This window comes from Pinus tabuliformis, chromosome 8, assembly GCF_031772625.1.
Source record: "Pinus tabuliformis cultivar Carrire ecotype Pingquan chromosome 8, CPIR1, whole genome shotgun sequence".
Lineage (NCBI taxonomy): Eukaryota > Viridiplantae > Streptophyta > Pinopsida > Pinales > Pinaceae > Pinus > Pinus tabuliformis.
In genome coordinates this window covers 343,625,586-343,651,388 of record NC_142294.1, presented here as the reverse complement: position 1 = coordinate 343,651,388, position 25,803 = coordinate 343,625,586, and the positions used below count along the sequence as shown (strand labels likewise).

Sequence of the window (25,803 nt, the reverse complement as noted above, 5' to 3'; positions counted from 1 at the left end):
TCGAAAGACGTGCCTAGAACTTGCTGCCCCTCTTCCCCGATTTCTGTGCCTTTCTTCTGCTGTAAGTTTTTTCCCTGGGATGCATGCCAATAAATGTTGCTGCCTAGATTTGCTAAATTGTCTTTTTGCTGCTCTCCTTCACTTTCTCACTGCTCAGAAATTTTCTTCTTGCTCTCTCCTCTTTCTCTCAAATGCTCATGAAAGAATGAATGATCTTTTCCTCTTCTCTTTTCCTTCAATTCTCTAAATGACCTTTTGGGTTACCCTAAGATCTAATTGCTGAGATTCATTTAGATCTAGGGATGAGAATAAATGTGCATTTAATTCTCAATTGCTATTTTTTAACTAACCCACTTAAATAAAGATCCACTTAGCCTTTTATTTCCATAGTCACTTTTTCACTTTCTATTTCTTCATTGACTTTAATAAAGTCACTTTTAAATTAGAATGTAACGTTACCACTTATAAAGTCACTTTTAAATTAGAATATAACTTTACCATTTATAAAGTCACTTTTAAATTAAATTGACTTTATCACTTATAATGTCACTTTAGGAGAAAAGTACAAATAAATCTGGACACTTTTCCCTATGCCAAAGATCAAAGCCTTAGGGAACCACTTTTCCTCTGGTACCCAAATTTTAACACTCCCTCTTACTGAGGAAAGTGTTCCTCACCACTCCCATCTTGTCTCTGAAGTAGACATGCTTGCCTCGTGGGAAGGCTTTGGTGAAAATGTCTGCTACCTGCTCATTAGTGGAAATGTATTCAAGCTTGACAACTCCCTTTTGGACATAGTCTCTAATGAAGTGATACTTGATCTCGATATACTTTTACATGTCATGAAAAACTGGATTCTCTGTGAGTTTTATGCAACTCTGATTAACACTGTAAATTACTGAAGGTTTCAAATAGACCAAACAACATCTTGGGAAGCCATATGGCCTCACAACTAGCGAAACTAGCAGGCATATACTCTGCCTCAGCTGAACTTAATGCAATTGACTGTTATGTCCAACTGATCCATAACACCACTGCCGAACCCAACCCAAAACAAAACCTGGAAGTACTCTTCCTATCTGAAGCACAACTTGCCTAATCTGAATCCATGTACCTTGCCAGTCTCACTCATCACCCTGTCTATAATCCAGACCAAAATCCACAATCCCCTGCAAGTAACGAAGAATGTGTTTTGCAGCCACCCAGTGCACTCTCTTGGGCTCACACATGAACTGACTCATAGTGTTAACTGCAAAACATATATTTGGTCGAGTGTTGACCAAATACATCAAACAACCAATCAACTTTCTGTATGTAATAGGATCCACCAACTCGGAATCAGAAGCGTGAAGCTTCTTTTAGTTAGTGATCATAGGTGTAGACATGAGTTTGCAGTCCTCCATGTGAAATCTATTAAGAATATCTACAATGTACTTCCCTTGTTCCAGGAAGAAATGCCCCTCCTCCCGCCACACCTCCAATCCCAGAAAATAATGCATCAAGCCGATATCCTTCATCTCAAACTCTGAAGCAAGATCTCTCTTGTAGCCCTCAATGAGCCTCTCTACATCAGTGATGATCAAGTCATCAACATACAACACTAGAATGAGAGGCTCCTCACCCACCACAATGAAGTATAGGTTCGGATCAACCTCACTCTTTGTGAAACCCAACCGCTGCAAGTATGTATCAATCCTAGAGTACCAAGCTTTAGGAGCTTGGTTCAGGCCATAGAGTGCCTTTTTCAATTTGCATACATGGGACTCCTTCCCATGCACCTCAAAGCCTTGCAGTTGCTCAATATAAACCTCCTCTTGAATGAAGCCATTGAGAAATGCGGTCTTCACATCCATCTGGTGGATCTTCCAACCCATCTCTGCTGCAATCGATATAATGGAGCGAATAGAGGTATACCGAGCTACGAGATCGAAGGTCTCCTCATAGTCAACTCCCTCTACCTGTGAGAACCCTCTCTCCACAAATGGAGCCTTGAACTTCTCGATGCTGCCATTTGCAGCATGCTTTATCTTGTAGAGCCATCTGGAAGTAACAAGTGATTTACCTTCAAGCCTCCGCACTACCTCCCAAACATCGTTCTTCATAATAGAAGAATACTCCTCTATCATGGCCTCTCTCCAGACCTGCTGGTTGGCTGCCTCCTCATAACTAGAAGGCTCAGAGTCAATAATGCTTGTTACCAATGCCATGCAACTACAGAACCGCTCAGGTGGTTTACTCTCTCTAACTTGTCTCTTTGGCCCAACAACTGATGTGGCCTCGTGCAAGGTATCTTGAAGCCACTTGGGCTTCCTCTTCCTTGAGCATACTTCTCCCACCGGAGTGAAAGAATCTTCATCATCATCAAAAGCCTGAACTCTTGAAGGCCTGTCAACTGACCTCATGCCTGAATCTGTGCATGTAGATGTGGAAGTACCGTGCAAACTGTCCATTAGTGGACTACCTTGTGAATTGCTCTACAGACTGCCCTGCATGTTGCTCGAAGAACCACCCACCTGACTCTGAGAGCACATAGGAATATGTAAGGCACCCAAAGATACGAAAGTGCCCAACATCAGGCTTCTTTCTAGAAAAAGCCTCCTCCAGAGTCACATTCCCCAAGGCACGATGTGGACTCCTATTTTGTAAGTACACATCAATGTTGCAGGTCTCAACCCACAAAAATAAAGGTAACCCCTAATCATGAAGCATGGCTTTGGCAGCCCCTGCAATGGATCTGTTCTTCCTCTCTACAACCCCATTCTGTTGGGGGTTGTAAGGAACTGTGAACTCCCTTCTAATGCCTGCCTCAGCACAAAAATCAACAAACTCACCAAGGGTACACTCCCCTCCATTGTCCGACCTGTGGACCTTGATCTTTCTACTTGTCTGGGTCTCCAGAAGAGCTTTGAACTCTTGAAACGGCTTGAAGACCTCACTCTTGGTCTTCTAGAAATAAATCCAAGTCTTCCTGGAGTGGTCATCAATAAATAAAACATAGTATTCATAGCCACTCAAGGATACATGAGACATCCGACCACTCACATCGGTATGACTCAAGTCAAGGATCCCAGTCGCTCTGCTGTCACTGTTGGGAAAAGGGGATCTGGCAAACTTCCCCATAGCACATCCTCTACATACATCAAGGTAATCAGAACTGAAATCGGCACACCAGTGGTGATCTCCCGCAATGTACTCAAGGCCCCGTGATACATGTGCCCCATCTTGCGGTGCCAAATCTCACACAACTCTGAATTGTGAGATCTGCTGTTGGTCCTGTCTCGGGTGCTACTACTCAGTGCCATCAGGGGTTGGAATGAGAACTTGTACACCTTGGCATGGCGCACACCAATCTCTCTAGCTGAAGAAGCTAGAGTTCCTCTAGGATATATAAGCACCTGCCTCTCCTGAACAACACATCATACCCTCTATCCCAAGTGCTGAGACAGATATCAGGTTCTTCTTCATTCCAACCACATATAGAACATCTCACACTTTCAAGGGAGGTTTGGGTCCCCTATCAAATGTCAATGTCCCCACACCAACTGCTCTAACAATGCTGTCATCACAAGTACTACCTCCATATCAGTATCACCCTTTGAAAGCTCTGAGAAGTACTCTATGACTCCTGTCACATGGCGGGAAGCGCCACTGTCAACATACGAAATGCTAGAAGATGCTTTGCTAGTAGCGGGGAATGCACACTCCATCTGAACCTGTATGGTAGGTGATCTTGCACTAGTGGTCTCACAAGCTATGAACCCAAACTCCTGATCAAATCTCTCTGAGAAGCTCTCTATCTTTGTAGAAGCTGCCATGGGTTTGTCTTTCCCTTTCTTGTTCTTCTTCCCAGGACACACAACAACATAGTGTCCCAACTTTTGGCAATTCTAACATTTGATTTTGGAGTAGTCCTTCTCTTTGTTTTGCTGCTTGCCCTTACCTTTGCCTTTGCCTCCACTGTTGGAAGCTTGCTTCTTTGCTCTGCCCTTCTTGCCTCTTGCTAACAATGCCACACTTTCATCCTCCTCCACCTGTTTGGCTACCCCAAGATGATTCTTTTTGATCTCATTCTGAATTCAATCATCCCACAAGCTCTCCCAATCAGGAAGTTTTTCCTGCGCAACAATGCCATCCACAAAATTCTCCCAAGTCTTGGGAAGACCATTCAAAGCAATTCTCACCAACTCAATGGGTGCAATGATCTCACCTACGTCTGCCAAATCATCTTTCACTGAAGTGATCTTTCTGAGGTATGCTGTAGCACTGTCAGTCTTAGCCATTTTAATGGCCTTTAGTTTCTCCTTTAGGACCATTTTTTTGTTTTCATCTAAGCTTTGGTAAACATTGGTCAAGGCTGTCCATATTGCATGTGCATAAGTCTTTCCTCTCACATAACGAATGACATGATCTTTGATTCCTTCTAGAATCAATCATTTTGCCTTAGCATTCTTTTTAAACTCTGCCAACTGTACAGGGTCAGCAGGTACTGCTACTGGGTTTTGTGTGATATTTACCATAATGCCCCAGACTTCTGCTTCTTCAAAGATGCTCTGAATTCTCTTCTTCCATGCACTGTCCTACCAAATTGAAATTTTCAAATCTGTGGTAAATGTTTCTGTTTTCTGTGTAAAAATTAGCTTGCTGTAATTTTCACTTTGCTGTCCCAAACTGCATTTTTCAGCCGACCAAGCTCTGATACCATGAAGAAATTTCAACTCCCACTCTGGTTATCAGTTTTCCTTATCACTCCATACATTTAGTTTTAAATCCAAGCATGATAAAAATTCTAAAATCTGGAAATGACAATAAGTTTTGAAAACACAAATTTAGAGATTTCACAACTGTTGAAATTTCAGAAATAAAACACAACAAAATTATAACAGCCACACATAGAAAATAACACAGTTATTTTTGGTCAATGTAACCTTGGAAAGCCCCCTACAACTCTTGGGGAAAACCAGTTTGAGAGCTTTTCTATATTTCTGAAAATGCTTTTACAAAGAAAATGAAATACATAGTAAAAATTCCAGCAACCACAAATTACAACTTATCTTGATTTCCATGCTTGAACTCCACCTCGAAAATCGTGCCAATCAACAAACATCCAAAATAGAAATTTTTACAGCAATAAAACTGCATTATATGTTGTACGACCAACCTCAAAAAACGTGCCCAGAACTTGTTGTCCCTTTTCCTCGATTTTTGTGCCTTTCTCTTGTTGTACGAATTTTCCTTGAGATGTGTGCCAATAAATGCTATTGCGCAGATTTGCTGAAATGCTTTCTTGCTGCTCTCCTTCACTTCCTCATTACTCAAAATTTTTCTCCTTGCTCTCTCTTCTTCTTTTATTTTCTAAATGACCTTTTGGGTTACCCTAAGATCTAATGGTTGAGATTCATTTAGATCTAGGGATGAGAATAAATGTGCATTTAATTCTCACTTTTTAGCCTTTTATTTCCATAGTCACTTTTTCGCTTTCTAATTCTTCATTGACTTTAATAAAATCACCTTTAAATTAGAATGTAACTTTACCACTTATAAAGTCACTTTTAAATTAGAATGTAACTTTACCACTTATAAAGTCACTTTTAAATTAAATTGACTTTACTACTTATAAAGTCACTTTAGTAGAAAAGTACAAATAAATTTGGACACTTTTCCCTATGCCAAAGATCAAAGCCTTAGTTTAGACTTAGGGGCTCCTATAAAAGTATTAATTAATTTAATATCTCCCAAGCTATTTAGAATCTGCCCAAACCCTTTCTGGGTATTGGAGATCTCATGTGCCTTAGCCTCTCCACCAATTTTCATGGCTAGATCACATCTGATGCTACCCCAAATCAACAATCCCTCTTAGCGAGGATCGTGCTCTAGCAATACTCCTCACTGAGTATTACCCTGATCATCCGACATCAGTATGTATGCTGATGCTAGGCCTGTTGTCCATCATCTGCACTGCTGCATCCTGTACTGCTACCCATGGCCCTGGCACTGCCACCGCAACATCTGCACTGCAACCCCTCTCATCATGCTGCATCGTGCTGCTCATAGCACTACCATTGCAACATCTACACTGCAACCCCTCTCATCATGCTACATCGTGCTGCTCATAGCACTACCACTACTAACTGTTGCACTGCAACTCAGTTACTGAGAAGTAAGTAACTGATCTCCCCACTCTGACATCTCCGTTAGGCTAGAAACACTCCCGATGTTGGAGCTCCCTTTGTCAATGACAAGTGCTCCCTCTCTGACCTCTGCGCTGTTGCAACAACTCAGTGCACCTCGCACCGTTGCACACCTCTCTATGCCATCTTACATTGGTGCAACACTCCCATGCTTCTCGCACTGCTGCCTCACGTTGTCTTTGGAATCCTTCCCTGTAGCTCCTTTTGTCGCTCCATCTGCATCTGTCTCTATCGACGTCCGCCAACACTGTTACTCCTCTTCGGGGCGCCCCTAGCAAGGTCTAATCCGAGAGGCTGAGTACCTCGAGGATCCTGCCCCTCATCGCCTGTAGTCCGTCTGACTACAACTCGATTTCTCCCCACTTCTGCTCAAGTGGCGTGTGAGCACTCATGGCACACAAGACAAAAAAGGATCCTGGCCTTCCAGATGACAAAGTTGGATGCCTCATCCAACTTGTCTTGATGCCTCAACCCATTCATGGCCATCTCTCTACTCTTCTTGTTGACTCCTCCGAGTCTCTCTACTTCCCACCTGGAAGTTCTCTGTTCGACTCCTGCTTAGTCTACTTCCCGTTTGGAAGTTTCTCTATTCGACTCCTGCTTAGTCCCTCTACTTCCTGCCTGGAAGTTCTCGGTTCGACTCCTGCTGAGTCTCTCCACTTCCCGTTTGGAAGTTCTCGGTTTGACTCCTGCTGAGTCTCTCTACTTCCCGTTTGGAAGTTCTCGGTTTGACTCCTGCGGAGTCTCTCCACTTTCGTCTGGAAGTTCTCGATTCGACCACTGTTGAGTCTCTCTACTTCCCATCTAGAAGTTCTTGGCTCGACTCCTGTTGAATTTCTCCACTTCTCGTCTGGAAGTTCTCGGTTCGACTCCTGCTGAGTCTCTCTACTTCTCGTCTGGAAGTTCTCTTCTGGACTCCCTCCGAGTCCCGATTTCCCACCTGGAAATCCTTCTACCATTGTCGAGATGCCCCTCTCCAATCGTCTATGCAACTGCAATACTGATCTGGATTCCTTGGCTAGAAACCCTCGGTAGCAACTCCCTCTTCCTTGGCCTTGCCTCGTTAGGTACTGTTCTGACTACAGTACCCCACCAGCTCCACTTTGCAACTTACCCACAACCTCCAAAACCCCAACAAAACAAAGTTAGAGCTCGTAGGCTCTGCGCAATCCCGGCAATAGCAAATCAGCCTCCTCAGCTAACTGCGTCAACCCACCTGGCCTATGTGTGGCTCTGTGTGAGCCTGTCTTTGCCTTCCTCAGCCACTGTGTTGCCTCTTCCTGCCTCAACCTTGATGACGCAGGCACTGCATCACCTTTCCCTTGTTGCTACTATGCTAGGAACAACTTCTGTCACTCGGGACAACTGTTTTCTGTTGTTGCTGCTATGCTCGACTGATGTCCTAAGTTCTCCTATGATCTGCAACCACGCTCTAATACTATGTTGAAGTTTCTAAGTCTAACAGTGAGAAACCATCCATGTACTTACTGGTTTATTTCTTCTGATTAATTAACAAGTTATTTACCATGTAAATACTAAAAATAAACACAAGTACATGCTCAACATATTACAGACCATCAACTGAAGGAAACAGAAACAAGCACACTAGTGACACCGTTGTTTTTGGACTAATGTCCCTGAAAAAACTCAATGCGGGAAAGCCGATGCAACGATCTGAGGGTTTGATTTATTAAGTAGTTTCAGAATACAATTTGGGTGCCAAATCCGGCTCACCCAATAGAGTAAAATCTCGGCAATAGTACCTCTCTACTGAAAAGCAGATATTTCGGTTGAAACTTCGGATAAACACTCTGGTAGCTCCACAACTCTAATCTGCCCCACGAAACCCCAACGTCAGCCTCTAGGGAACACTGTTTTAGAAGCCGGCCGATTCGAAACCGACTCGGCCGAGTCGAACCGAGTCATTAGCCTGAGGAGTGACCCGACCACCTAACCGGTCCGGTTGACCGAGTCACACATGACTCGGTCAACCCGGCCGGGTCCGTTATGACTCGGCCGAGTCACACTTGGGACGGCTGGGCAGTGTAAAAAGTTAAAAAAAATTCATTTTTTTGGTAATTTTTCAAATGTTTAATGCAGTTTATGGATTCCAAAGGGTAATAGTAATTTGTTAAATGCTTTTGGGGTCCATTTCCCCCTCCCAAACCCTATTTAAGACACCCAAATGCTCTCATTCACTCACAGCAGTCTTATGCATTTGAGTGAGAGTCTTCTTTGAGAATTAATGAGCAGTTCTTGAGCTTGTTTTGGAGCAGCAGTGAGGAGTCTTGGAGGAGCATTGTAGCTGGAGTGAGGAGCTTCTTGGGCAGCCATTTGGAGCAACATTGAGGAGCTGATTCTTGGAGCAAGCTTGAGGAGGCAGTTTGTGCCTGGAGGTATTTTTTTCCACCTCTATAAATCTGTTTTTGCTTAGTAAATTTTAGGTGCATATCAAGAAAGTTTAGAGAGTGTTTTTTGTCAAATAAATGAACATTGAATCAATTTTTTTTTTTTTTTTTTCATTTTCAGATTGTTTTCCTAGTCAAAAAATGGCACCTAGAGCAAAAGATCCTGCTTGGGCATATGTTGAAATGGTTGATAGTCAGATGCATTGCAAATTTTGCCATACGAAAATTAAGGAAGGTCCTGGGGCATTAATAGGCTGAAACAACACTTGGCAGGGATTAGAGGCCAAATTACCCCATGTACCTCATCAGAAATTGGGGAGATTAGAAAGAATTTGTTGGCCAGCTTTGAGAAATTTAAAGAAGATAAGGCTAGGCAAAAAGAGATACAGGCTGAAATTGGGAGGAAGAGGGAGATACAAAAAATGATGGCTACCAACCCCCACTATGATTTTGAGGGTTCTTTCTCTATCCCTCAAACTGAGGCATCCAACCCTTTCCGTTATGTTCCTCCCTCTTTTGGTTCTGTTCAAGATAAGGGAAAGGGTAGAATGAATTTGAAAAAGGGTGATGTGACTATCAAAAGTTATTTCACTCCCTCCTCTCCATCAGATGCACATGGTCTTGAAGTTAGTAAAGGTCAAATTCAGCCCACTTTAGATGACCATTGGAAGAAAGAATTGAGGGAGACTACTTGTGACTACATAGCTAGATGGTGGTATGATGCTGATATCCCCTTTAATGCTGCTCGTTCACCATATTATGAGCCTATGTTTGATGCCATACATGCTGCTGGAAAAGGCTTCAAAGGCCCTACTATGCAAGAGCTAAGGGGGTTTCGTTTGTAGAAAGAAATTCAATCCATTAATGAGTATTTGCAAGAGTTCAAGGACTCATGGGCAAGAACAGGGTGTACCATCATGTCAGATGGATGGACTGATCAAAGAAACCGTACCATCATAAACTTTCTTGTCTTCTGCCCACAGGGAACCATGTTTCTAAAATCAGTTGATGCATCTGATAAGGTAAAAGATGGCCACTTGTTGTTTCAGCTATTGGATCAGGTTGTTGAGGAGGTGGGGGTGGCTAATGTTGTTCAAATCATCACAGATAATGCCTCTAACTATGTTCTTGCTGGTAAACTGTTAGAGGAAAAACACAAGACCATCTTTTGGACCCCATGTGCTGCACATTGCATAGACCTCATGCTTGAGGATATTGGAAAATTAGATTGGGTCAGAAACACTGTAGATCATGTCAAAAGCATAACAAAATTTATCTACAATCATACACTGGTTTTGAGTCTGATGAGGAAACACACTGGAGGCAAGGATATTATTAGGCCTGCCATCACTAGATTTGCTACACATTTTTTGACATTGCAATCTATGCTTTCCCAACATAGAAACTTGCAAAAGATGTTTTCCAGTGATGAATGGAATCAAAGCAATTGGTCTAACAAACCAGAAGGCAAAGAATTGAAAAGGAAAGTCCATGAAGAAACTTTTTGGAGAAAGGCAGCAGAGATTGTGAAGCTTGCTGAGCCACTAGTTAAGGTGTTGCGGTTGGTGGATGGGGAAAGGTTGGCTATGGGCTTCATTTATGAGGCTATGGATCAAGCAAAGGAGCAAATAAAGACAACATACAAGGATAGAGTGGCAAAGTATGGGCCCATTTGGGCAATCATTGATGAAAGATGGAACAATCAACTCCATCGCCCTATACATGCAGCTGGGTATTTTTTGAACCCACGGTATCATTATAAAGCTAAGGAGTCAGGAGCTTTGAGGGGGGAGGTCAGAGATGGACTGGTTGATTGCATTGAACGCATTGATCCCATCGGAGTCTGATCAGCTGGAGATACATCGACATGTCACATCCTTCATCAATGCAACAGGTACCTTTGGGAAGAACCTAGCAAAGATTGCAAGAGAAGCAGATGAGCCAGGTAAACAAAAATTTCAATTTTCAATTTCTTAATGGTTTTACAGTTTTACTTTTTTTATTAAAGTTGGTTAAATCATTTATAATTTGAAAGTTAGATATAATTTGTAATTTTGTTGAGCTTCAACCTTCATCTAACTCATAATTCATTACACTCCTATGTTTTTTGCAGCACAATGGTGGGAGGCCTTTGGTGGCCAGTGCCCTGAATTGCAAAGGTTTGCAATTCGTATTTTGAGTCAAACTTGCAGTGCATCTGGGTGTGAGCGCAATTGGTCTGTCTTTGAGAGGATTCACACAAAGAAGAGAAACCGTTTGGATCAAAAACGGTTGAATGATCTAGTTTTTGTCCAATACAACCTTTGGCTCAGACGAAACCAATTGCTAAACAAAAGACCTGATTCAGATCCCATTGTGTTGGAAGACATTGATCCAACATCAGATTGGGTAGTGGAGAGTCGTCTACCAGAGTTTGATCCTGATGAGGATCTTGATGAACTTGAACATGTTGTTCAACTTCAGCCTGTTCAGTTGAATGCAGATCCCAATCCACCAGCCTCAGTCTCACAGCCAGCAAGGACTCCAGTTGTAGGTGCTTCCTCTGCTCAGCCACGACAGAAGCGCAGCCGCATATCTACTCTATCTCAGCTTGCATCTGCTGCACAGCCTGCTAGTGGTACTGGTACCACTTCTACAGTTGCAGTTGGAGACGATGATGATGATGAGGAGGAGCCATGGGGCCCCTTGTCTGACTCTGATGATGATGATCCAGAGATTGGTCGAGATGATCTTGGCTCCTCTGGCAGTAGCTACTAGCCAGTAGTACTAGTATTGCAGTCTGGTCACCATCACAATTTACTTTTGTTGTAGAGGCCATTTCTAGCCTCCTTGGTTATTTGTATTTTGTTTTGAGTCTTTGATCATGTATGACAGTTGACTATGTATTGCCATTGGGTACCATTTTGATATAGTGGATTGGTTCATGAGCCTACTTTGATCATATGTTGTCTTCCATCTATATTATAATGCTGTGTGTTTGGAAACATGAATGAAAATCTTTAAAATTATGTTTAAAATATTTAAAATTATGTTTTTTAATAAAAAAATAAATATTTAATGTATTTTTTACAACGACCGAGTCATTGAAATCGAGCCGGCCGAGTCATTACCGTTTCGGAGTCGGAGTCGGAGTTGATCCTCGGCCGAGTCGGAGTTGGAGTCGGAGTCTTAAAACATTGCTAGGGACTGCATTAGCTTCTTCTGCCCTTTGCGTCAACTTTCCCCATATTTTCGACTGTTCCCGACAGTTCCGGATTCTGCCCTCTGTATCAGCTTTCCTGGCAGTTCCGATAGTTCTCGGTAGTTCCGGATGTTCCCGGCAGTTCCGGCTTCTGCCCTCTGCGTCAGCTTTCCCGGCTGTTCCCGACAGTTCCGGCTTCTACCCTTTGTGTCAGCGTTCCCGATTGTTCTGGCAATTCCGGCTATTCCCGACAGTTCCGGTTTCTGCCCTCTGCACCAGCTTTCCAGGTTGTTCCCCGTAGTTCCGGCTGCTGTGCTGATCCTCTCGGTGCTATCTCTGGCTCTCTGCTTTTGTATTCACTGCCCCTCAACTGCAAATCTGATCACTCTCTCAATTTTCTTAGCAAACCCAACCCCAGAAAGTCTAAATCTTGATCTCTTGGTGTGTTCTCGAAGTGACTCTCAAGCCTCCTCTTATACTTTTCTCGTTGACAAATCAACGACCAAGATTAAGTCCCTAATCAACGACTAAGATTAGATCTGGCTTGATCCATAACTTTTGGACCATTCTAACAAAGTTTTATATTAATTCACATTAATGTTTTATTTTCCCTAAGTTTAGGCTTAGGGACTCCATTAAAAATATTAATTATTTTAATATCTCCCAAACTGTTTGGAATCTCCTCAAACCTTTTCTGGGTATTGGAGATCTCATGTGCCTTAGCCTCTCCATCAATTTTAATGGCTAGAGCACATCCGATGCTACCTCAAATAAAAAATCCCTGCGTTCCTGAATCTTCTTCTTTGCCCTTCCTTGGAAGAGGAAGGTTACTAATCTTCCTAAGGGCAACATCCTCATCGAAGGTGACATCATGACTTATCTCCACTTCTCTTTGACCAGACACATAGATTCTATATGCCTTAGAAGTTTCATTGTAGCCCACAAATGTTCCTTTTTTCCTAGAAGCATCCAATTTTCTTCTCTTTTTTTTCAGCACATGAAAATATATGAGGCTACCAAAAATTCTAAAGTGAGAAACATCAGGTTTCTTACTGGTGAAAACTTCTTCGGGAGTTTTGGAGTCCAATGCTTGATGAGGGCATCCATTTTGAACATACACGATGGTGTTTGTAGCTTCTGCCCATAAGAATTTCGGAAGGCTTTGATCATGAAGCATGGCACAAGTGGCTTCTATAATAGAATGGTTCTTCTTTCAGCAACACCGTTTTGCTCAGGAGTATATGCGATAGTAGTCTCCCTCTTAATGCCAACTTCTCTACAATAATTATTGAACTCATTTGATTCATATTTGGTTCCATTATTGGTCTTCAATATTTTAATCTTCTTCTCGGTTTGATTTTCGACCAAAGCTTTGAAAGAATAGAACCATGAGAATACTTCGTCCTTCTTCTTCAAGAAATGTATCCAAGTCTTCCCAGAGAAATCATCCATAAAGATAGCATAATATAAATATCCTCCCAATGAGTTCACGGGAATCATACCAGATAGATCAGAATGAACCAATTGCAATATGTCGGTAGTCTTGCTATCACTTGAGGGGAATGGTCCCATTGTACCTTCGACACACCCTTGACAAACACCTTCATGTTATACTTTAAATTCGGGCATACCTATCACCATCTTCCTCACATCGGGTAGAGCTTTATAATGTAGATGAGAAAACCTCTGGTGCAATAATTCAGATTGAAGTGATGTGTTGCAAGACATAGCTCCCAATGGACTTCCTCCAACTTGATATTGGGTATCAACGCTAAAGCCAAGTGTAAATGCATCTTTGGAATTTTTATTCCACACACGTACCTTTCCATCAATGAATGCCACATTGAATCCTTTGTCCTCCATCGCTGAGATAGATACAAAGTTCTTCTTTAGATCAGGTACATAGAGTACTTTTTGTAGATGAATGGTGTTACCTTGATTCAATTTAAGAATAACATTCCCAACTCCGTTCACGGAATAGGTGGCATTGTCTCCAAGGATAATTTCCAAATTTGTATCCCTTTCAATCAGATTTGAAAGAGCTTCCTTGTACCCAGTGAAGTACCTTGAGGCACCACTATCAATCAACCAATTTCCCAAAGTGTCCGGAAGAGATGCAGTGGAGAGGGTAGACATAAGATAAAATTCTTTTTGCTTGTCAACATTAGATTCATTATACCCGGTGTTTCTTGATCTCTTGGGAGGGCAACCATTTCCTTGACGAGGAGCGGGAGGATTCCTTTTTTCTCTGTTGTTGAATTTGCCATTCCTTTGATTATTGTTGACCCTGAAATTGTTGTTGTTGTAGTTGTCATCATCATGAGGTGTAGTATCCCTTCTATTAGGACACTCCCTAACATAGTGGTCAAACTTGTTGCAAATGAAGCATCTCCCCTTCCTTCCATTTTTGAAACCCAACCTTCCTTGACATTGCTTCTTTGGACCTGCATTGTTCTTCTTTTTAGCATGAGCGGAGAGTTTAGTAGGATCATTTCTATTTGAAGGCATATCTAGTTCCATCATCCTTGTTTCTTTTTGAGAACATCTAGTCAACAATTCTTCAAAACCTGGAATCTTGTCTTTGTTAAGAATAGTGGTGTTGAACATGTGCCATTCATGAGGGAGTCCTCCAAGGGCAATGAGAATAAGCTCCCTATCAACAACAAGTTCTCCGATCGAAAGAAGATCATTTTTGATCTCAGTAATTGTCATGAAGTAGGATTCAATGTCTTTATTTCTTCCCTTCTTTATATCCTTTCACTTTTTCTTGAGGAAAAGAACTTGGTTTGCATTGCTAGATTTGAACATGCCAACCAACCTGTTATATATCTCCTTTGATGTGTTCAAATCAGAGATGTAAGCAACTAAATGTTGATGAATAGAATCCCTGATGATCTTCTTGGCTTTGACTTCACCTTTGTTGTACTTTGTCTTAGCAACCGCCGGTGCATTTGAAGGAGGTTCCGAAATCTTTCCTTGCACATAATCCATAACATATTGCTCTTCTAAAGTCAAATCAAGAGACATCTTCCATGCATGATACTTAGACATATCATGAAGCTTATCATCAGACTTGAAGTAGGATGTGGAGGCCATTGAATCTTGTCCTTGATCAGTGATTTCTCCTCTTAGTGATTGCTCTTCTCACTCTTGCTTGGGCTTTGTCTTCACCTCAGCTCTGATACCATGTTAATTTTAGATAACAATGGTATGTTCTATGCTTAACAGCAATTTACTTCAATTTTCTTATTAGCCCAATATCAATATCTAGTTTAACAATCACATCCACATGACAGTAAAATGTAGATAGAACATAAACAATAACAGTAGAAGACAAGCCAAGACAAGAGGACACGAGATATGGCACCAACCATGGACAAACCCCAATGTGGGGAAACCATGGATCAATTCTTCTTATAATTCTTCAAAAGTTCAGCACAGAGAGAGAGAGAGAGAGAGTACAATATACAATTTTCATTTGCCCAATCAAAGCGAAATCTGACCAGTCAAACATTAGTAACAGAAAACCCTAACTAGAAAGTCAATGCTGGTCAACATGGCAGATTTGACTTCCAAAACAGCTTGGTCAATTCGGCCTCCAACAGCTAGTCAAATTAGTCCAAAAACAGTCCGAAAAAGTCCAGTCAAATCTGGTCAACGAAAGTCAACGCTGCAGCAAACCATTCTGCAGTCAACACTGGTCAAACAGTGGTCAAACAGCCTCTTTTTCTGTGCCCAGGAATGATGCCTACCCAAACAGAGATCTTACACACAAAACCGCAGTCAAAACAGGTCAACGCTGGTCAATGCAAGTCAAACCAGTCTTCTGCAATTTCGTTCAACAGCTGGAACAGAAAAGTACAGTCCTTCGCACGTGTGGAGAGCTGCCTCTGAAATTCGTATCGAATCAATGAAGGAGAGAGACAAGAATAAGTGTGAGATGAGATGCCAAAATGAGGAGGAGGCTCCTTGTATTATGCAACGATGTGGGCTTGAGGGTGCAAATTAAATGGTTGGCTGACCTTGACAATTTGTCCATAATCAAAATAAATTCAGAATGGGATGATCTTTAGATCAATCCTACACCTGTCGGAGAGAGGAATCCAATATAAATATCAGCTGCATCATGTGAGCTGTCCAAGGTGAAGTTTGGCCCTAGTTGCCAAATTTAGCAGTCTAACTGTATCCTACACTATTCAATTCTTTGTTACTAAACTAATTAACAGCCCACTGATTAGCTACAAATTATCTGTACTTCTACCAACTTGCTTCTATTTGTACTAACCAATCTGCCTTGCTGCTACAAGTCCTTGACTGTGGTATGAATTGGTCTCCATTTTATTAGTGTAAAGCCATAACCAGGGTACCACAGGGTATGTCCTTACTCAGCCACAGTTTTTCCATTAATCAATCTGCCACATAGAGATTATAAGGAGACCTTAACAACTGCCGAAGGAAGCCCCTACAATGATCTCTGTTCAGGAACCTTCACCTGCAATTCGGTCAGTGATGGCACACAACCAGTCTGGAAATGGGGCTGCTGCTGCCCTCAGGAACTTGCTTGATCAAACAGACCATAGAGGTGTGTACTGCTTCAAATCGCCTTGCTGTTTTAGCATCCAACTCAGTTACCTCAGGGAGATCCTTCCACAGCTCAGGTTTCTCAAACCGGACCTCTAATAGCCAGACGTATCCCAGAGATGACTTCATTGTTCTTGGATATAGCCAGATGAATAACCACAAAGAAAACTGCTTCTTTCAATACAACAGTCAACAGTTTTCCCTAATGAGTGACCAGAGAGAGATCTTTTCCTTGTGTGTCAAACCAGACCAGAAATGCTCCAAGAGGTTGCACTGTAATAGAACAGAGAAGAGACAGAACTAGTTAGGGTGGGATCACCTCCACTGAAACTAGTCAAGGGAAAAATGGGGTCTTAAAACCCTCAGAGCTTCAGCTCAAAGAAAAGAGAGATAATTCAATCCAATTCCTTGACAATAAAATGATTCCATCTCTCCTTTATTTATAGATTCCTCATGGAGGTTTTTTTTCCTTAATCAAATGTGAGGGGTTGCAAGTGTAGCCCCCAATTTGGGCTTTTTGCCCCAGCTACTCCAAATTTACCCATCATTACCCCAAAACATTGGATAATGGGTTTCCCCCTTTATTAAAGAGTATAGCCTATGGGGTTGGATAGGGTATTTCATCCTCCCTTGGGAAACTAATCCATAGGGGACATTACAGTCCCCTTGTTCTCGACATTGCTTGTCCCCATGCAATGGCAAACCTGTGTGCTGCAAAATTGCCCTTCTATCTCAAAGAATGAGAACTCCTCTTCAATCCTTAAAACATCCTTCCTTAGTTCTTGCAGTGCACTAACTAACATGCTGGTGAGGGATGTCAGCCTGCAATAGTCACTGCCTTTATTTAATGATTCATAGATCAATCTTGGGTCAAGAGTACAAATATATGCTACTGCTGAGGCAAATTCTGTTCTTGGCCCTACATCTTCCTCCACCATTTTTCTTGTTTTCTTCATTTGCACATCCTTCTCCAATCAGCTGGGGTTCATATTCCTCTTTTTTTGGGATTGGGTGATAGCTGCTGTAAGGGCAGATTGTGCTTATGACCTGCTAATTATAATCATCCTTAGGCTGTGGTTTTTGCACTGACCCCCCTTTCCTTGTAAAATACCTTCCATGGAATTTTTTGAAATTCCCACTAAAATTTCTATGTTTAAGATTTGTCACTGAGGTATTTCATCAAACAATTGCATGCATATAGCTGTAGGTGTATTTTTTTTGTGTATTATTTAAAACAAGTTTACATAATGCCAAATGAATGCTAGGAAGGTACTTCAAACAACAGCATTTAACTTGTATTAAACTCATAAAATGTACCTACAACTGATAAGAGCTTGCAACAACAATATGAGAGAAGAATATGTGAGTAGATGACAGTAGACTTTTGCCAAACGCTTTGGCTGTAGGTGACTTGTACATAGGAAAATTTCTCCACTGGTTTTACACTCTAAAATTCTGCATGCACTTCAACAATAGAATGAAACTCATCTGGCTGTAGGTAACTGCTGCAGCACCTAGGTGGATTTGGTGAGGGAATGGAACACCAAAAATGCTGCTCGAATCACCTTGCTTTACTGCCCAAAGACACAACAAAAAAATCTGCAATACATATAAGATTTGCTCTGAAGATTTGAGTGAAGACCAACAGCAAAACTCAGCCCGTCTCCTCCAACTCCTCCAAGTAATAGACTACACAACATATGAGAAAACTCGGCTGTCTAGGGAAATATGCGCATCAATAAGGAAGGGTTTCTTGGGTCACTCCTTAGCACACAATGAATCACCCAATGCTGCCATCCTTTGCTTCTATAAAGTTCGAACCACTCTTGGAAGCAGTTTGATTAGCAGAGAAGAGTATGGCCGTCTTCAGGCTTGATTTGATAACTAGTGCTGATTAGAATAGGAAAATTCTGAAAGATAATTTATGAAATCAATTGATAACACCTCAACAGTTGTTCAATCTTTGCAAATGCCTTCTCCTTATCAACAATGAAGCCCAATTTCCGAACTTGATTAATCCCACTCCAACATTAATTAGTGTGTATGGTTTCAACACCAAAACTAGCAACCAGAATGAGGGCTTCCAAAACCAAACTCTTTTCTCAAGCGCTCCCAAAAATCGATTTCTGAAGTGATCAAATGCAAGAATGAGGAGAGACTCCTCATTTCCCTTTTTTATAACTCACTTGACATTTTTGTCACCCTTTACCTTTTATTTTGATAAAGTCACTTTAGTGGGTTCTCTCGCTTTATAATTTAAAATTGACTTTTCGTTAGCCTAGGACCCATGCCCTCTTCTTTTCCACTTAACTTTTATAATTTTTCTCTTAAGTGAATTGTGTTCCTTGATTAATTTTCCCTGTCCTAGCCTACAAGAACTTAATTTGGCTAGCAAAATCTTCCCCATATGTCTTTTAAGCGGATAGGAACATTACAGTCTGCCCTGCCCAAGATTGCTTGTCCTCAAGCAAATTCAATCCAAGATGTTGGAGCACCTATTCTCCTTCCCATGTGGCATCTTCGATAGGTAATTTCTTCCATTTAACTAGTTACTCTTTAATGGACCCATTTCTTAGCATTCATTCCTTTACCTCCAAAGTTTCTTCAGGGACTAGAATCAATTTCCCTTCTTCATCCAATGGCGAAAGTTCGGTAGAAGTGATGAAGTGCTTCCCTAGGGCCTTCTTGAGGAATGAAACATGGAAGACATTATGCATTTTGCATCCCTAAGGAAGCTCTAGCTGATATGTCACCTCTCCTATACGCCTCGAAATCCTGTATGGTCATAGAATTTGGGTTTCAATTACTCCGGTCCTTTCATTTTAAGTGATGATTGCTGGTAAGGCTGTAGATGAAGATATACAAAGTCCCCTACCTCAAAGCTATATGCTCCACTCGATCCCTGTTTGCATAAATCTTTTGATGATTCTAAGCCATCTGCAAATAATCTTTGAAGATTTGTAGTATGTCCTAGCTCTCATGAATCCAAGCCTTAGCTTTAGGTGCCCTGCTGTGTCCAAACACTTGATCCAAAAATGTTGGTGTATCATACCCATAGAAGGCTTTGAAGGGTGTCATCCCAATCAACATGTGATAAGTTGTGTTATAAAAATGCTCTTCTAAGTGTAACCACTTCATCTAGGGTTTCTGCTAGCTTGACACATTGTTTCTCAGATATCCCTCCATCCATTTTTTGACTGTCTCAATCTTTCCATTTGTCTGCGGTTGGTAACTAGTACTCAATGTTAACTCTGTCCCAACCAACCTGAACAACTCCTGCCAAAATACTCCCATGAAGTTGTTGTGCCTGTTGTTGACAATGGTCTTTGGCAGTCCATGCAATCAAAATATATCTCTGAAGGATAACTCCTCTACTTGTGCTGTCGAATGTCAGGAAAGTATGGTGAACAAGTGTGCAAAGTTTGTGAGCCTGTCAACCACCACATAAATGCAGTCCTTCTCGTGCACCTAAGGTAACCTTGTGATGAAATCCATCGAAATGCTTTCCCATTTTTGCTTTGGGATGCGAAGTGGCTGAAGTAACCCTGCTGGATGAGTATGCTCTGCTTTATTTTGTTGGTAGATGTTTAACTCCCTTATGAATCTCAACACATTCGTCTTAAGGCCCTTCCACATGAATCTTTCCCTGATTTTTTTGTATGTTTTTGTGCGCTGCATGCATGATCATTTCCTTACGCTGAGATTTTGGTACTAGGTAGATCCTATTTTGTAATAAATGATGTCATCAATAGCACGGTACGTATCATCCTGGGTCAATCCATCCAAGATCTCAAAAGCAAACTTGTTCTTGGAGTGTACTGAACTAGCATGAGAGATTTCTTGTCAGCTGAAATCTCCATGAGAGAGAGAGTTGGTGGTTCTCTGGAAAGGGAATCGGCTACCACATTGTTCTTGCCCTTAACATATTCGATCTCAAAATCATATGCTTTAAGTTTACTGATCCACTTCTTCTTTCGCTCACTCAACTTTTTATGCTCCATGAGGAACCTTAAGTTGTTATGATTTGTTTTCACCTTAAACCTTTTCCCCACCATGTACTGTCAGAATTTGGCCAATGCATGCATGATGGCCAACATCTGCTTATCGTATATTGACTAATGCTGCTCATATTCCTTAAGTTTATGGCTCTCAAAACCGATCTGATGGGAGATCGATATTCTGCAACAAAACGACTCCTATCCTTGTTCCTGAAGCATCACACTAGAGCACGAATGGTTGAGTAAAGCTAGCATAGGAGATGAACTCATCACCTGTTTCATTCTCTCAAAGGTCACCCATGCCTCATCTATCCAACTGAAAGATCCTTTCTTAGAGAGGTTTGTAAGACACACTATTAGCTGTGAGAACCCCTTAACAAACTTCCTGTAATAGGTGCAGAGGCTCATCAACTTAGGAGACATAAGGGGAAGATTCTGTTATGAATAAATATATAGGAAATAATGTAAATGATAATAATCATAAATAATTATTAGTTAATTAGTAATTAGGTTGAAGAGGCATGTCTAAATGAGACATGACTCTCCGTGAAGAGACACCTGCTTGGTATACAAGTCTCTCATTCTCATTATATCATCATTCTTATTCATACAATTTAATATATATTCTTGTATCCTTCAATGGATATCTACATATTCCAAGTCTTTTGGAGTAATTATTCTATAGAAGGAACTTTGTTCGCTTCATTTGGTATTAGAGCCACGTTTGGTTGATCACCAGGCCTTTGGCCATCAACTTGTCGTCAACTGTGTTGCCGTCATGATTTCAGCGTTTCACTACTAGTTTTGGAGTTTCTCCAGCTTGCTATTAGGCCCTTGGCCATTTAAAAAAAAATTATATATATATATATATATATATATATATATATATATATATTAGTAAAAAGATTAAGAGAAAAAAATATCAAAGAAAAAAAAGAGAGTAAACAAAGGAAAAAAAAGTAGTATAAAAAATAGAATTAAAAAAAAAAAAAAAAAAATCAGCATATAAAAAAGATATATATAAAACTAATATTTAAAAAACAAAAACACATTGACATTGCGGTTTCGCACTTACCAGATTACTTGTAAACCGAACAACATAAAAACACGACTCCACGCAGTCAGTGTTACACTTCTGACCAACGCGTAGCCGCTATCCACTCACCGAAACCGCCTCTAGAGCCATCGTTTTAGCTTCAACTGCACAACAACCATCAACACAACTGTCATCCTCGATTTCCAACGATTGTCTAAGCGCTTTGTTGACAGTAGAAGTTGTCGTAACACGCCAACCAGCACCATCTGTCGCCTTGTTCATGGCATTGGTAGTTGCAGGCCACCGCAGAACAGACTCCATCTCTCGACCACCTCTCTTAAAAAAAAAATCCAACTCATAAAGACCATCGAACAAACTTCGCCTGATCGACTGCAGTCACCGCTGATGGACGCTGCAAAAGTTACCACCGCCATTACCTGAGAGTTGTTGCACTCACACTCCATAGACTTGCCTATCCTCTGTCGCATTGCTCCAGGCACCGCGTCCCTTCCAACCAACCCAACCGAACCGTTAATAGAAGATATTAATCGATTTGATGCCAGACACGACTCTTCGTGCTCTTGGGTTTCGTTTAATCCAAATTATTAAATTTGCAAATAGTTAACTTCCTAAGTCGTGTCGTTACCAGGTATTGGATTTGTCTGATTTTAAAAGTGAAAAAAAACGATACAGTTTCGAGACCTCAAGTCAAAAAAGGGTTATGGTGGAATAAAAAGAATACACTATTAATCCAAGTAAGCATTAATATCAAAGAGAAGTTTTGATTAGAGGAAGGAGTGAAGCGATATTTAAAGAAAAGACTAAGGCTAAGTGAATCTCATAAATAAAATAAATTATAAAAAAATACAGAAGTAATTATTAAAAAGAGTATACTTTGGAAAAAGGGCATCAATTTGAAGTAAAAAGGAAAAAGATTATTGTTACAAGGCTTAAAGGGCTTATTATTAAATCTTGAAGCTCATCGAAGAACACAAAAGTAGTTCACTTCTTTATAAAAGAAATAAAAATATGGAATCTCTAAGTAATGAACAAAACAATCAATCGCAAGAGATATAGAACAATTAATGACAATATTTAAGTGACAACATGCAAGATGTTAATGAGGAGAAAGAAAAAATGGAATCCACATTGCAAGTTGAAATCCCATCATCACTCCTACAAAACGATGTAACCAAGTGTACCAAGAAATTGCAGCTAGAAGATCAAGAGAATGGCAAAATAACCAAACTTCAGCAAAACAAGAAAGCGCTACAACACGAACATAAAAATCTTGTGGATATGCACTACAAAGAAATATTGGAAAAAGATAGAAATTTCTTGCCTCAAGGACCACGTCGAAAATAACTGGCACAACTGAAGAAGACTAAGGTCACAAAGAAAGAACTCAAGAAGCACTTATTAGAACAAGAAGAGAAAACTTTACGTTTAAAGAACCTTAATAAAAATTTATTAGAACAAATTAGAGATCTAAAAGATGAAAAACTTAAAAGTCAATACATTGAAAATAAGGCTGATGAATCAGAAACCAAAGAACTTTTACGTTTGAGAAACCATAATCAAAGTTTATTCACTCAAATTAAGAAACTTAAGGATGATAAGAAAGCATTAAAAGACAAGTTAGAATAATTTACTCAAGAAGAAGTATCGAAATCTCCAGTTGTAACAATCCAAGTTGAAGATAAGGGAATAAATACCGATCCAGTGAATATGAAAACTCAAGAAAGACAAGTCAGTTGAAGAAACAACACACTTAGATGTTACAGTTCAGATGATTAACATCGTCCCCTGAAGTAAATAAAAAATTTTCCACACTTAATAAGGGAATGTCAAACCAAAAAAGTTCCCTATCGGCATCCGAATCATTAGAGTAGACAACTCAACCAAGCTACATATTGGGACCTTTTAGAACAGAAACACCAAACTGATGTTCCAGAGAAGAGTGATGTAACCTCAATCCATTCCTATGGTGACAAGTCATTATAAAGTTCAAGTGATCAAAATATTACACAGAATATTAATCTAGGATGGTCTGATCCTTTCTCAGTGCGACAATTTTGTTTGTCACTTAGAGGATCATATAACATATATCGACAAAGATGACAGTTTCGAGACAAAAAGACATTCGAAACCGAAAAAGAGATAAAGCCTTTTTCATTAACAAGCTTTGAGGACAAAGCTTTTTGAGGAGGAAGGCAATGTTATGAATAAATATATAGGAAATAATGTAAATGACAATAATCATAAATAATTATTAGTTAGTTAGGTTGAAGAGGCATGTCTAAATGAGACATGAATCTCCGTGAAGAGACACTTACTTGGTATATAAGCAAGTCTCTCATTCTCATTGTATCATCATTCTTATTCATACAATTTAATATATATTCTTGTATTCTTCAATGGAAATCTACATATTCCAAGTCTTTTGGAGTAATTAATTTGTAGAAGGAACTTTGTTCTCTTCAAATTCCCATAGGCTAGGACAGGGAAGATTAATCAAGGGAAGACAATTGGCCTAGGAGAAAACCAATTACACCTTGCCTCGCCTTAGTGTATGCCCTTACTCAGCTGCAGTGTTAACTTTAATCTGCCACAGAGAGATTATAAGAAGACCTTAACAATTGCCGTAGGAAGCCTCTACAATGATCCTAATGAGTAACCACAGAGAGATCTTTTCCTTGTGTGTCAAACCAGACCAGAAATGCTCCAAGAGGTTGCACTGTAATAGAACATAGAAAAGAGGGAACTAACTAGGGTGGGATCACCTCCATCGAAAGAAGTCAAGGGAAAAAGGGGTCTTGAAATCCTCAAAGCCTCGGCTCAAAGAAAACAGAGTTAATTCAATCCAATTCCATCATGATAAAATTTAAATGATTCCATCTCTCCTTTATTTATGGATTTTTCATGGGGGTTTTTCTTCCTTAATCAAATGTGAGGAGTTGCAAGTGTAGCCTCCAATTTGAACTTTTTGCCCCAGTTACCCCAAATTTACCCATTGTTGCCCCAAAGCATTGGATAATAGGTTTCCCCCTTTATCAAAGACTTTGCCTATGGGGTTGGATTGGCTATATTCATCTTCCCTTGGGAAACTAATTCATAGGGGACAATGCAGATTACCTCTCAGGCTTCAGCATGATTCCCAGGGATTTTTTAGTCAAGAAGATGCTAGAAATTAGTCAAATCGGCTAGAAGTCAGTGCTGTTTTCATCCTTAGGAGGCAAAGAAAAGACCAAAATGGTGGTACTACACCTATAAGGATGCTCACTTGGATGAGCTAACTGATATGAGCCGAGAAGGTAAACGAAAATGAACATCTTGTTCAATGAATTATAATGATGATGCTTGTTGGGATAAGTTGGTTGAGTGACTCGGGAAGTTAGACCATAAAGAGGTGAGACATCTAGCATTGTGAATTATGCTTTGGTTGCATAATTCACAACTCTTTTGAGCCTAAGGATTATGAAGAAGCTAAAGGCAATCTTGAATGGGGAAAGGCTATGCAAGCTGAATGTGAGACTTTGATAAATAATCAAACATAGGTTCTAAGAGACTCTCTCGAGGAAAGAAACCCACTGGATGCAAATGTGTGTGTAAAGTCAAGTATAAGGCAGATGGTGAATTTGAGTTGAAACTTGAAATATTTCCCGTGTCAAGACCAAATTGCAGAGATTTTCACAAAGTCTCTTAACACAGATAGATTTTTAAATTTAGAGACAAACTTGCTGTAGTCTCTAGAATGAGGATTGAGGGAGGATGTTAGAGATATTTACTTAATAATGGTCATCCAGACCTAGCCTAAAATTTAAATCACACCTTGGAGTTCTATTAATGACAAATAGTATGCAAATCATTATATGGTTCATACATTTAAGGTTCATGCACTTTGGGTTTTTGTTATTCCATTACTATAAAAGGACATGAGTTCTCTTTATGTTGTGATCTAATAATTATTTCTCTCTTCTAAGTTCTATTGTGTTCCTGGTTTCATTGTTTCATTGATCCATACATTCCAGCAGGAGGGTCTATTTGTGAAATAGACTAACCTGTGTCAGCACTAGAGGTAGTGTCTTAACCACCAGAGGAAGATTGAGAAGGAGGCATTTCATTAGTATAATGTTGCTTATCTGCTGTTGCTTTAATCATTGTAAAGGCCATGGTTAGTCACGGGACGCACATCCACACTGTAACTACTGACCCGCGACAGAGTTGCCTTGACCCTTGAATAAGTTTCATGCCAGTGTAAATTGCACATCTGGTGTTGTGTTGTTTTGTGTCTCATACCTTGTTTATGGAAACAAGAATAAAATAATCCTATAAATGGTGCTATCTCTTGTAAGCAATATCAGTAGGGAAATGGCATCCCATCAGAAAGCTTGCGTTGATATTAGAAGAA

At 40.4% G+C, this 25,803-nt stretch overlaps 1 protein-coding gene across 1 annotated transcript in view; it reads left to right on the top strand.

Annotated features, from left to right (window-relative positions):
- The window catches only part of IMP4 (Ribosomal RNA processing Brix domain protein), a 156,885-nt gene that overhangs the window by 91,656 nt on the left and 39,426 nt on the right, over positions 1-25,803 (top strand). The window lies entirely within an intron of this gene.